Raw genomic sequence first — 9,856 nt, forward strand, 5'->3', positions numbered from 1 at the left:
TTTTGAGTGATAACCTAAGAAGTTTCTGTAGTGGAAAATATCATGATGACATCTTCATCCCTTATAAAATTGTTTCATTTAGAGGAATTTTTCAAAGCCTATGTTGAAAGATGGGCAAATCAAGTAAAGCATCATAACAAAATTCTTTTTTTTTTTTTTTTTCGTAGCGAACGCATTTCATATAGAGAACGGCAAAACACACCCGCCTCTTTCTGCTGACTTCCAGGGCTTTTTTTCGTTGTGACTGCTTCGTACACTTCATAATGTTTCTCCCAGCAAAGGCTAACTGTGATTTAATTTTGTTTAAAGACAAATTTGTTTAATATGGATAAAAGTTTTAAGTATGCCTTCCATGTGACAGACTCTAAACTAGGGGTTAGTACTCCATTGCAGCACTAGATACCAATGATTCCCGATAGGATGCACACATCAGATGCTGTTTTTCCCTTAAACTTTGCACTTTTCATTGACAGTGTTTTCACATCAGATCTTGTTTTATTGGGTTTCACGTAATTGGACTATTTGCTTCTTTTGAAGGTATTTAGACATTGAAAATTAGTTATTTCTTTATGAGTCATAGCTTTGAAAAACCATTTTAGAAGAAATTTCCATTTTTTTAAAGTGATTTCTTACAAGGTACTGATAATTTGTCTTTGCTGTAGATGAATACCATGTTTTTATATTCTAGGACTCTTACTGAGTAATACTGTTTATTTCTTTAGATCAACCAATATATTCTTTATTTTGTGTTCAAACAAACGCTGTGAGATGATTGGGAAGGCGGTGTGTTGAAGTTAGATGCAAAGTTAGACCTTGTACAGTGAGCCTCTTGTGAGAACTGAATTCTGGGAAAACTGTAAACCATGAAAAATAAAGCCTGTCATTCATGTCTGCCTTGGCCTGTGCCCAGCTTTGTTTCTCACAATTCAGTTTTTACTAACTAGACCTACCAGCATTTAAAGAGAAGTACATTCATCCTCTAAAAGAAAACAAGGTTACCAAAAGAGCTCACTTAATTCCTTTTTCCCTGAACCCATGGTTTTAAGTGAAGAGTAAAATGTATTAGATATGACACTCTACATGAGTACTACTGAGGATTTTGTGAAAAAGAGGTGGGAAGGCAGTTTGGTACTTTATTTCCAGCTTGGCTACAGACTTGGTGACCCTGAGCAAATCACTCAGCCTCCCCTTGCCTCCATTTCTTCATCTGTAAAATGGGCATAACCTGTCCCTCTGCGTCTCAACAGCATACTGAGGGATTGATTAAAGAGGATAAAAGAATCTATAGGTGCATTGACCCCAAAGATGGCTAGAATACAGATGTAATCAATATTTATGAAGACTTGCTGTTACATAGCAATTTAATTTAAAAAATATCTTTACCCACTTCTCTGTAGCAGGAAAAGATATTGACTAGCATTTTGAAGTAGCAATACTTTTAACAATAAAGTATCAAATTAAGTAGGTTTTCTTTTTTTTTTTCTGTTCTTTTTTTTTTTTTTTTGAGATACAGTCTCACTCTGTTGCCCAGGCTAGAGCGCTGTGGTGCAATGTTGGCTCACTGCAACATCCAGCTCCTAAGTTCAATCAAGCAGTTCTCTGCCTCAGCCTCCTGATTACAAGCGCCTACCACCATGCCCAGCTAATTTTTGTATTTTTAGTAGAGATGGGGTTTCACCATGTTGGCCAGGCTGGTCTTGAACTCCTGACCTAGTGATCCACCCACCTTAGCCTTTCAAAGTGCTGACATTATAGGCGTGAGCCACTGTGCCCAGCCAATTTTTAATATATATGGTTATGAAATAGTTCTAGTAAAAATTTATGATGTACACTGTTGGTCTGAGTGTGGGTTTAAAATATATCATTGCACTTGGCTAATTTGTAGAATGTCTTGAGTTGACTTCATTTATTTCAGAGAGATGCATAGATGATCAGCTCACAGTCATCATAGCAGTGTTTTTAGCACATACGAGAATCTTAGCATTTAGGAGCCTTAGAGCTCAGCCAGTGCGATTTCCTGCCGGAAGCAGATTTCTTCCTGGTGACCTCACCAGCAGGTGTTTGCCCAGCCTTTTCCTGAAAGCTTTTTGGGAAAGGTGGGGCTGCTACCTCACTACTTTGATGTGCACCTTTTGTTCAAGAACTTTCTAAAACTTGGAGCTAATCATGGGTTTTTTCAGAAGATGTAAGCATTTAAAATTTTTTCCATCCTTATTTAAAAGGCCTGGTTGGTAATATTTTCTCGTTTTTTGTTGTTTGTTTTTTTTTTTTTTTTAATTTTTGCATGGTGTCCCACATTGATTAGGTTGTTTTCTTCTTTTTCTTAATAGTTTAAAGACACTTTCTTCTCTATTTGTGTCTTCTTCCATTTAGTATTTATGGGAGAGAGCAAGAAGGGAAGGTACATCTATTTTTAAAACTGACTGCAATCATGACTGTTCTTGTCTTTCTGTAGCAACTGGATTTATTACTATCTTATTTAAAGGTCCTTTAGAACGCCTTGAAGCAGTCCGTTTCAGGTCAATGCCTGCTAAGCAATGTCAGGGCCTCTGGGGAAGGGGAAGCCCACAGGATCCCAGAGGAAAGAATTCGGGTTGTTTGCTCTCTTGTAGAAAGCCCACGGATCCCTTCCCAGAGTAGAAAGAAAAGTGCCAGAGTGTCCTGAAACTGTTTCCTTCCAAGGTGCATACTTCAAAGAGACTGGGGATTCTCTTTTTTTAAAAATATAGGTGGGGTTTCACTGTGTTGCCCAGGCTGGTCTTGAACTCCTGGGCTCAAGCGATCCTGCCGCCTCAGCCTCCCAAAGTGCTGGCATTACAGGCATGAGCCACGTGCATGGCCATGGAGATGCTACTGTGGCGCCAGCCGCCAGGTAAGAACGCTGTGAGACAATGTGTTGATATTCCTCTAATACATCAGGTTTGGGGACATCATCTAGCATCTACGTGTGACATCACCCTTTGTTCCATCTTTGGGAAATGATAGTAGTAACTTTTATTGTTAGCTGACCACTAAATTGGCATCAACAAAGTAAATCCCTTTAGTTTTAACTTTCCTTTTATTACCCTTCTCTCTCTCTCCTCTTTCCTCCCCACCAGCCCTCCCCTCACTCCCTCCATGTGCACACATCCACATACATTTCCGTAACTCCTTCTTCCACCCATCTAAAGGAAGCTGCGCTCAATCTTGCTGCAGTCCAGGTTACCATACTGAGGTCAGTCACCCGTATACTCTAAACTCTCAAGCAGCGATCAGCTGGATGTAGCCACCAAATTCCGTAACTCCTTCTTCCACCCATCTAAAGGAAGCTGCGCTCAATCTTGCTGCAGTCCAGGTTACCATACTGAGGTCAGTCACCCGTATACTCTAAACTCTCAAGCAGCGATCAGCTGGATGTAGCCACCAAATTCACTAGTTTAGACAGATTTACAGAGCTATTTGCTGACCAGTCACATCAGCTGTGTAGGAGCCCAAGGCAGCCTGTCAGGCAGAAGAATTACCAACCAAAGTGGATCTATTCATAAAATCAAAGATCTGGAGTCCGTGTCCTTTTAAAAAACTTTGTCTTCAGACATATGAGTGAGTGTTCATCTCTGGCCAAAACTTTGTTTCCAGTTTCAAAGGGCTTGTTCTGAAGGTGGCTTTGTAACCTTTCTGTTGCTGGCTCTGTTAGTTGCCTGATAAACAGTAGCTAATTCATCATCCTCAGAATTTGAGAGGGGCATCTTTTAGATTCAGACCACCAAGGTGCCTGTGTGGGCTCTCCTGAGTCCTCTTTTCTCATCTGTGGGGTGAACACTTCTGTTTGCAGAAATTTACGTGCATCTTTTTCCTTTTATTTATTATTACGTTTAGAGACGGTGCCTTGCTCTGCTGCCCAGGCTGGAGTGCAGTGGACTCTTGTCTTTTGTTGATCTTTGCCATCCTCTGCCTGGCTTAATGAGGTATTATGTCCCACACGCTGACCTTCCCCCTAGATATTTAAGAAAGAAGCAGAAAATGTTACAAAGTATAAGCAATTCTATGAAGTCCATAGGGTTAGCTTTGGGAATAGATGCTTTCTTCTTCTTTTGGTGTAAACATCAATTTGGAATGTAATTAGAATGTCTTTAGCCTCTTTAAAAAGCCCTTCTGAGGCAAACCTTTGCAAATCACTCAACTGGCACGTCATTAGAATTTTATTTGCATGGCTTTTTTTCCCTAAGTCTCTCTAGAAGAACCTAAGAACATTCTGAAAATGCAAGGATTACAGTTATTCTCACATCAAGGATCCATTTTATTTTGTATCTTCATTTTATGTCATTTTCGATTATTTGATTGGTATTAATCTAGCATTAATTTCACCCAGAGAGAATGACGGTGTTTGCTTGCCACCACCTGTGTTTAGTAAGGGATAGCGTTTCTTTATCTGCCTTTCTGAATTTCATATTTGTATACTTTATTGTAATCTTTAAAAATCTATTCTAGCTGGGCTAGAATCTTCAAGTATTAATTTATAATGAACTTTCCCTCTTCTGGAATTGTTTAGGAGGGCTAAATGTTCTACGTTCTTCTCATTGCTGTAGATCGCATAGTCATTGCAGTGTTCTTTGAGTGCTTTATTTATAGTGATAACTGGTCTGCCTTTGATTAAAGATGAGCTATATGGAGGTAAGCATTTTTATACTATTAACTATTAATTGAGAATTTTCAGAATTCCACAGCAACTTGTCTTTAACAGTCATAAGAGGCATGTATTTTTTTCCCTTCATGGTCTTGAAGTTAATTTTCTCTTCGTTCGGGTAGATCAGGATGAGTCGTTGAGTTCTGTTGAGTTGAAAACACATGAATCAAAAAAGCGGATGTATTGTAGAAACATGATGTTTTCATGTTTTGGGAATTTGGCCGGACAGCTTTATGTATGGGTTTTATTTTTAACAAAGCAGTAAGGGCTTACCTTTTACCAACTTCAGTGTGTGTAAAGATTTTGTTCAAGCTTTAAGAATAAACCTGTCAATGTACAAATGCCTGATATCTGACTTGGACTTGTGGTTTGTTTGTTTCCTTTTGGGGGCGTGGGGGTAGGTATGCTGCTCCTTGGAATTAAGTAAGAGTGGTAAAGAACCACAACAGTCTATATCAGTGAATTGACATCTTAGAAGACTCACCTTAACTTATGCTTGAAAGAAAACTGTGTATAGACAATTGAATGCAGCGTTTTCTGAATTGCCCCGAAGGATGCCTTGAAAGGAGAAGGAAGCACTCACCCATTTAGTGTTCGCCAAAGGCCTTCTCCTCTAGGACCCGTTCATGGTTCCCCTCATCAAGCCGCCGTCATTGGAGGGCTCCAAAAAAGGAGCCCCGGAGCAGATGTTTCAGGGAGGGGATGCCTGGGTCTCCATTCCCATAACTCTTGGTAGCTGATTCCTCAGTCCCCTTGCTTCCACCCACCCAGTCTTCTGGGCCCCGGTCATTCCTCAGCCCACCCTTCTGCCCACGCTCCCTTAGCTACCTGTCCTTCACCTTTTATCCTCAGAAACTCTCCCACCTTCCGTCCTCCACACCAGCTTCTCCCAGCCTTCCGAAGACATCATGACCTAACATGATCATTCCGGAGGTGGCATCTCTTGGCAGAGTAAGCACAGACTCAGATCGTGTATTACCTGTCTATTACTGCACAACAGGTAATCCTCTAATTAGTGGCTTAAAACAATAACCATTCAGTATTTCACAGTTCTGGTAGGTCATGAATTCAGAAGCAGCCTAGCTGGGTGGTTCTGGCTCAGAGTCTCTCCTGGGTTGCAGTCAAGGTGAGGATGTGGGCCAGTGATGCCACTGTTTGAAAGCTTGACTGGGGCTGGCAGATCCGCTTTCAAGTTGGCTCACATGGCAGGAAGCCTGCAAGGTGGGCTCCATAGTGCCCTTAAAATAAGGGCGTGCCCTAAAAATAAGGGCATGAGTGCCTTAAGGCACTATTTTTAGCGCCCTAAAAATAAGGGCGTGAGTGCCCTTAAAATAGCGCAGCCGGCTCCTCCAGGCTAATGATTTGGAGAGAAGGCGAGGAGGGGGCCACAGTTCCTTTGATGTCTTACCCTCAACGTCACAGGCTGTCATCTCTGCCCGATTCTACACTCATCTCTACATTCTCTAGAAGCCACCCACCAGTTACAACACCCTTGGGAGGAGGTGAATGAGGCTCGAGGTCTGTGGAAGGGTAGAGTACCAAAATCTATGGGCATATCACCACTGACCCTTACTCATCCATTTTTTTCTGACCACATGAAGTAGGGAGTCACACTCCTAAGCCTTGGATACTTCTTCTCTAAAATGAGAACAATACTGAAGAGTACTTACATGGTTTCAAGACAGTCTTGGAAACCTTCTAGCCCAACTATATCTGGCACACAGTAGGCGTTCATAAAATAGGAGTTACTGTTATCCAGACTTGGGGAGACTCAAAGCACCCCCTGCTGGAGTCCATCTGCATCTGGGGAGTCTCTGCCGACAGCCTGGGTGAAGATGGACTCCAGCAGGGTGGTGAGAGGTGTGGGAGAGGTGGCCCCCAGGACAGGGAGCACCCTGTGCTGCTCCTGGCCGGGTCCACAGATGAGCCAAGGTGGGAATTAGTGCAGACATGCCCGCCTCTCAGCGGGAGACCACCCCTTTGTCTCTCTCCTACTTCCCACCCTGTCGTAGACAGAATAACAGCCCCCCTCAAAGGCAGCCACACTCTAATTCCCAGAACCTGTGGCTGTGGTGAAAGGAGCCTTGCAGGTGGGAATGAGGTAAGGATCTGGAGATGGGGAGACAGCCCTGGGTAATCTGGGTGGGTCCAGTGTCATCACAATGGGCTTTCTAAGAGGGAAGCAGGAGCTAGGAGAGGAGATGCCACAGAGCTGGCTGTGAGGGTGCAGGAAGGGGCCGTGAGCCTAAGGACATAGCTGGTCTCTGGAAGCTGGAAAGGACAAGGAGATGGATTCTCCCCAAGCGCTTCCAAGAGGAGCCAGCCCTGCTAACACCTTGACTTTGACCAGTGAGACTAATTTTTTGACTTCTGACCTCCAGTGCAGCAAGACAGAAACTCCACTCAAGAACGGTGCGGCCCAGAGCGTAGGGCTCTGTCTTCCCCAGCGCCCAGTGGGAGGGCCATCCTCCCAAGAGAGGCAGCAGGGCAGCGTTTCTCCTGCCCCAGTTCCTGTTGCTGAGGCTAAGTTCCAGGTAAGGACAGGTGGGATCTGGGGGGGCTCCCTTCCTCCTCCTGCTCCCTCGTGGGATGGAGGCTCTACCCTGGCCTGATCCTGGGGTGTGAATACTGACGCCCTGATCGCCTGTCCTGCCTCCTGAGGCAGAGTTTCCATGCTGGGAGAGGCAAGCCAGGGAGACGAGAGGCTACCGTGCACCCTTGCCACCAAGTACTCAGTCCTAAAGCTGGGATGTCACTCAGGAAAACATGCTGTTGTCCGTAGGTCAAGACAGAAACTAGATTCATGGTTGTCTAGGACTGGGAGTTTGGGAGAAGGTGGGAGGATAGCTAAAGGACACAGGGTTTCTTCTGGAGGCAATGAAAATACTGTTGACCCTCAGGATCCACAGGGACTGCCTCCAGCACACCGAGATCTGAGGACACCAAAATCCAAGGATGCTCAAGTCCCTGACATAAAATGACATAGTAGGCTGGGCACGATGGCTCACGCCTGTAATCCCAGCACTTTGGGAGGCTGAGGCAGGTGGATCACCTGAGCTCAGGAGTTTGAAGCCAGGCTGGCCAACATGATGAAACCCAGTCTCTACTAAAAATACAAAAATTTAGCCAGGCGTGGTGGTGCACGCCTATAATTCCAGCTACTTGGGAGGCTGAGACAGGAGAATCACTTGAACTCAGTGGCAGAGGTTGCAGTGAGCCAAGATCACACCACTGCACTCCAGTCTAGGCGAGAGAGTGAGACTCTGTCTCAAAATAAATAAATGTATTAATTAAATAAAATGACATAGTATTTTCCTATAACCTACACACATCCTCCTGTATACTTTAAATCATCTCCAGATGACTTATAATACCTAATACTATGTAAATGGTTGTTGTACTGTGTTTTGTTTTGTTTTGTTTTTGTATTTTTAGTAGAGATGGGGTTTCACCATATTGACCAGGCTGGTCTCGTACTCCTGACATCGTGATCCACCCACCTTGGCCTCCCAAAGTGCTGGGATTACAGGCGTGAGCCACCACGCCCAGCCTGTATTTTTTGTTTTGTTTTGTTTTTTGATTTTATTTATTTTTAAAGAGATGGGGTCTCGCTATGTTGCCCAGGCTGGAGTGCAGTGGCTATTCACAGATGCGATCCCACTACTGATCAGCATAGGAATTTTGACCTGCTCCATTTCCGACCTGGGCCGGTTCACCCCTCCTTAGGCACCCTGGTGGTCCCCGCTCCTGGGAGGTCACCATATTGATGCCAAACTTAGTGTGGACACCCAATCGGCATAGTGCACTACACCCCAGAACTCCTGGGCTCAAGCGATCCTCCCACCTCAGCCTCCCAAGTAGCTGGGACTATAGGCACACACCACCGCGCCCAGCCCGGCCTGTAATTTTTATTTGTATATTTTGTCTCCTTTAGCCCACAACTAACATCATATGTATTTTGTTGTTATTTTTTATTGGGTTTTTTTTTTTTTTTTTTTTTTTTCAATTTTTTTGTTTGTTTTTTTGAAGACAGAGTCTCATTCTGTCACCCAAGCTGGAGTACAGTGGCACGATCATAACTCACTGCAACCTCGAACTCCTGGGCTCAGGCCATCTCTTGCCTTAGTTTCCTGAGTAGCTGGGACCATAGGTCTGTGCCACCACACCTGGCTAATTTTTTTGTTTAGATAAGGTCTTACCATGTTTCCCAGGCTGATCTTGAACTCCTGGGCTCAAGTGATCCTTCTGGCTCGGCCTCCAAAGTGCTGGGATTATAGGGGTGAGCCACTTCGCCTGGCCCATTTTGTTTCTTTATCTTTGGTCAGCCATGTTGTGTGTGTCAGCTTAAACTCCGGTGGGTGTAATGCTGACATCACAGAGTCAGCCCCACGGATTACCAGTTAACCAGGGCAAATGTTTGGCTATTTATAAGACAGAGAAGAAGTAATCCCCAGGGTAAAACCAGAGGATATCAAAGGCAGTGGACTAAGCAGCCATGCAGAACTGTGGGGGAAGGGGCTAGCCTTGGACCACCGATCACCACAGGGGTAGCTCTGGCTTGCTGCGCCCCCATCTGCGTGTTGACTTTCTTTGCAGGATGTGGCAAAGGATGGTGGGCCACATACTCAGATTGAGTCAAGGATACACCTGCAGTCCCAGCTACTCAGGAAGCTAAGGCAAGAGATCGCTTAAGCCCAGGAGTTCGAGGTTGCAGTGAGTTATGATCGTGCCTCTGTACTCCAGCTTAGGTGACAGAATGAAACCCTATCTTCCGTAGATGCTTCACATACATCATCTTATTTTGTAAGACAGTGTATGTAAAGCAGCCCTGGATGTTTTAGTAAACGTCAGTGTTGATTCTATCAGACGCATCATTGTCCCGGGTGGTCTGGCTGAGCCAAACCACTAGTCAGTCCTTCCCAGTTTGTGTCCTTGTGGCTGTTTGAGGCTGCCACCACCGCTGATGTGCGCATCAAGAACTCACAAGAGGTTGGGTGTGGTGGCACGCACCTGGAATCGTAGCTGCTTGGGAGGATGAGTGCGGAGGATTATTGAGTCCAGGAGGTTGAGACTGCATGAGCTATGATCACACCACTGCACTCCAGCCCAGGTGACAGAGAGAGACCCCATCTCTTAAAAAATTAAAAATTAGACCAGATGCAGTGGCTCACACCTGTAATCCCAGCACTTTGG

This window comes from Saimiri boliviensis, chromosome 2 (assembly GCF_048565385.1).
Source record: "Saimiri boliviensis isolate mSaiBol1 chromosome 2, mSaiBol1.pri, whole genome shotgun sequence".
In the NCBI taxonomy this organism is placed as follows: Eukaryota; Metazoa; Chordata; class Mammalia; order Primates; family Cebidae; genus Saimiri; species Saimiri boliviensis.